Source organism: Priapulus caudatus, unplaced genomic scaffold (genome assembly GCF_000485595.1).
Source record: "Priapulus caudatus unplaced genomic scaffold, Priapulus_caudatus-5.0.1 Scaffold133, whole genome shotgun sequence".
In the NCBI taxonomy this organism is placed as follows: domain Eukaryota; kingdom Metazoa; phylum Priapulida; class Priapulimorpha; order Priapulimorphida; family Priapulidae; genus Priapulus; species Priapulus caudatus.
The window spans coordinates 17,670-22,246 of NW_014577194.1; positions in this window are offsets into that span (position 1 = coordinate 17,670).

Below are 4,577 nucleotides of genomic sequence, written 5' to 3' on the forward strand. Positions count from 1 at the left end.
GGGGGGGGGGGGGGGGGGGCGAGAATGTTCGATCCGCGAGCAGACGGATTAGTTGTGAATCCTAGCACCTACGCACGCAGACACTCTCTAAATGTGCAAAATAAACCCAACGCACTCGCGACACACGCAGCCACTGTTATATGTAACCATACCGAATGACGCCAGCAATGGAGAGAACGGAGACACGACGCCAGAGTACGAAACAACACTCACCCACACACGCACGCACACATATACGCGCACGCGCGCACGCACACGCGGGCACGCACAGATACATACGTACAACGAAAATAGCAAATACAAGAGTAGCTGTAAGAGGATAGGTGGACATGAGTGAACAGAGGTGAAATAGGTCAACTGTCTGCTGTCATATAAAAGTCATCCTCTGTGACATTCGCACACTACAATCGTATATATAACCTTTTGGACCAAGAAGCGCATATTAAAATATTTTCAACGTTATAGGCCACATTAGGCAGATGTCTGCTGAATGCGACAGCGGACAGAAACGACGGGAACGGATTGTATTGCTTTCCGAAATTTCACTGAATGTCAATTCCGATGCGAACAAATTCCGAGTATCTAAATGGGAAAGAAATCGAAAAAAACGAAAATTCGTAGAAAAAATAAAATATCATATACGCGGTGACATCTATCTATCTATCTATCTATCTATATATATATATATACGATCGCTATCGGATCTGCTAGCATCGGAAACTCGTATTTCTGGAACTTGGGGAAAGAAATTGGTTTTGTCAGCATAGTATATAGCAACAGTAAGGATTGTAGGCAAAAACAGAACATCTAAGGATAGAAACATCCCGTTGTCATTCAACCCAGCGTATCTACTCCGCCAGAAAACACTCACATGTATACAGGATCATACCATTACCCTTGCGAATACCAGTGTTGAAAATAACGAGGGATCTTTGCAAGTAGACATCATTTTCATCAATTGAGGGGGTATCGTCTAGGCAGTATCAACTGAGATTTAAGACGAATCGAATTAACGCGGAAGGTGTCCGAAATCTAGCTCGTCCCTCCATTCCCTAAGCCGTACTAACAGCAACCAGCGCGTGTAAGCCATTCACTACGTGCCAAGCAAACCAAGCAACCATTTCTTTGTTCGTTAAAACAAACAGACCGTGAAATATAGAGGAGAAAAATACACGGAGTCTGTTGGAAACGCGTGGTTTTGTCACTCGGGCTAGCTCACCCGCACGGTCCCCGATCCCACGTTGATCAGAGAAAACCTGATGTATTCGACTTCGTAAAGCTGTAACCTTGACGAAAAGAATGCAAAGGCGATGCACCCTGACTCACAGCACACCATCACGTCTGCCCAATAACTCTCAGTTCCGCCAGGTCACGTGACGACATGACGCCAACGTCATATTCTATCATCTCATGACGTCACGACGGCATGCATGATTGGTTTTAATCAATTCAATTAATTCTATTACGGACTCTTGTTTTAATGTAACCGAGGAAATGTAGCGCAATCACACAAGAACCAAGGTATTATAGATAGACAAGGGGCGGAGAGAGAGAGTGGGGGGGGGCGAATGCAGGATGCGTGGATGAAGAGCATGAGGTAGTGGGGACAACTTTACTTAAATAAATATTAAGAAATGATGCAGGGCTGTTATAGAGAAAAAAGCGTGCGCGAACGCACACACACACACACGAACACACACACGCGCGCGCGCACGCACACACACACACACACACACACGCACGAACACACACACACACACACACGCACGAACACACACACATACACGAACACACACACACACGCGCGCGCACGCACGCACGAACACACACACACGCGCGCACGCACACACGCACGAACACGCGCACGCACGCACGCACGAACACACACACACGCGCACGCACACACACTGTATAAGCTAATAATCACCCCAGATGAGTCGGCAAAACACCACACAAACATGTAGCACATATATGTAGTACAAGGCTTCCGCTTGGTACAGCGCCACGATATCAGTGAACAAGGACCATACAGATAATCATGAGCAGTCGATACACGCCACACTATATAACATTGCTGCGTCTACTACCTCTCCGAATTGTGTACGACGCACATTGTGTGTATATAATGCCAAATGCTAAGACACGAGAAATTACGGATTCAAATTTGACGTATATATATGTATATACGTATTATATATATATATATATATATATACACATATAAATATATGTGAGCGTGTCCATGCGTGCGTGTACGCGTGTACGCGTGTACGCGCGTGCCTATAATTCTCGATCATTCACATGCGTGGCATCATATATGCAATTACTGAGTACACAATGTTCTGAGCGATAATAGATGGCCACGAACTTAAACTCAAACATTGAGACTTTGTTCATCGAAGTAACACATCAAAAATAAGGGATTTTAGTAAAATGCCTGCAGGACAGCATAATTAAAACGGCCTTTACAAACGAAATCTATCGGGAGCTTTACAAAATGAACGCCTCTGCCATAATTGAGGAGTGCGCTCCCCCTTGCTCTTAAATTGACTAGGATCAACAATACAAGGCAAACTGCCTCTCACAGCACGACCGCCGATATTAAACCAATCTTGACGTATACTGCCACTCGGCGAAATAAAAGACTCGAAACATTACGTACGAAAACTAATACCGTAAGACGAGTCAAAATCTGACGCTAGTCAAACGTACATACAGCCGTTGCACGAACGTACGCCACCCGTCTTTCATAGGACCCCCCCCCCTCCCCACACTCCTCACAGCACGACGAGTAAACGGGCGCGGCATTGCCGTAAGAGAAGCTGTCCCCTCAGCGAGATCCCGCACTGACGACGGCGGACGTGTGACGGCGTCCTACTGCGGCGTCACAATCGAATCGGTGGGCATCGGTGACTTCTAATACTCGGCGGTCAGCCGTGGTCGTCATCAATAGAATGTGTCACCAGTCGTGTCACCAGCAGGAGCCGGAAATCAATCACATAGGACACGGCAGGCAGCTACGCAGGTGAGCAGAGCGACTCAGCAGCACTTACACACGCACACACACACACACACACACGCACGCACACACGCACGCACGCGCACGCGCACACACGCACGCACATACACGCACACGCGCACACACACGCACACAGAGATGTGTGGTGTGTGTGTGTTGTGTGTGTGTGTGGTGGTGTGGTGTGTGCATGCGTATTAGTGTGTGCATGGTTGAGTGCGTGCATGCGTGCGTGCATGCGCGCGTGCTTGTGACGTATGTTAATTATGTTTCTGGTGAAACGATCATGTGGTAGCATGCAAGCGGACGACTGTCACACTGACGACTGTCGCACTGACGACTGTCGCCATGAACGACTGTCACATTGACGACTGTCGCACTCTGACGACTGTCACACGTGACGACTGTCACAACCTGAAGACTGTTACACTGACAACTGTCAACAATTGTGACTGTCTGCGCACGTACGTGTGCGTGCGTTCTGTGTGCGTGCGTGTGTGATGAGTGTCGTTTCGTACTCTGGCGGTTCTGCGTGCGGCGCGTGGCGTGCGTGCGTGCGTGCGTGCGTGCGTGCGTGCGTGTTTCGTAGTAGACCCTGCGGTGCTGCGTCACCGTTGCTTTCAGTTAGACGTGTTTACTTACATTGTCGGCCTGCCTGCGGTAATGTTCGTGTGTGTGTGTGTGTGTGTGCGTGCGTGTGTGTGTGTGCGTGCGTGCGTGCGTGCGTGCGTGCGTGCGTGCGTGCGTGTGCGTGTTGTGTGTGTGCGTACGTGCGTGCGTGCGTGCGTCTGTGTGCGCGCGTGTGTGCGTGTGTGTGTGTGTGTGGTGTGTGTGTGTGGTGTGTGTGGTGTGTGTGCGTGCGTGTGCGTGTGTGTGTGTGTGTGTGTGGCAATGTGACGAAAAAAGCCTGCCGAGGAGACGAGGATGTGGCTCCTCAGCTCACAGCCTGCCGAATGCCTGCCGTTCACTGATCAGCTCACTCACACGAGTGTGGTTGTGCATTGTAGCATGAACATGTCTCTACAAGTTTACATTGTCTATAGACATGGCTGCGCATTGCCTATTAACTGGTTAATAACTGGCTAATAACTGGCTAATAACTGGGCTAAGCATGTTGCACGTCGTATGACATGTTGCGCGTTGTATAAACGTGTGCTTGCGCATTGTGTGGATATGTTGCGCCTTTCGTACGAGCTTATGGTACGTTGTAATATACGTTGTGTCAATAGCTAATAATAGATGTATTATGAAGTATAATATATGTATTATGACGTATAATCTATTATTAGCTCTTGGTTGTGTCGATATGTTCATGATCACCTCGAGCGCGTGTGTGTATATGTGTGTGTGTGTGTGTGTATGTATATGTGTGTGTGTGTGTGTGTGTGTGTGTGTGTGTGTGTGTGTGTGTGTGTGTATATGTGTGTGTGTGTGGGTGTTGTGTGTGTGTGTGTGTGTGTGTGTGTGTGTGTTGCGTGTGTGTGTGTGTGTGTGTGTGTGTGCGTGCGTGCGTGGGTGCGTGCGTGCGTGTGTGTGTGCGTATGTGTAGTTCGTGCGTGTT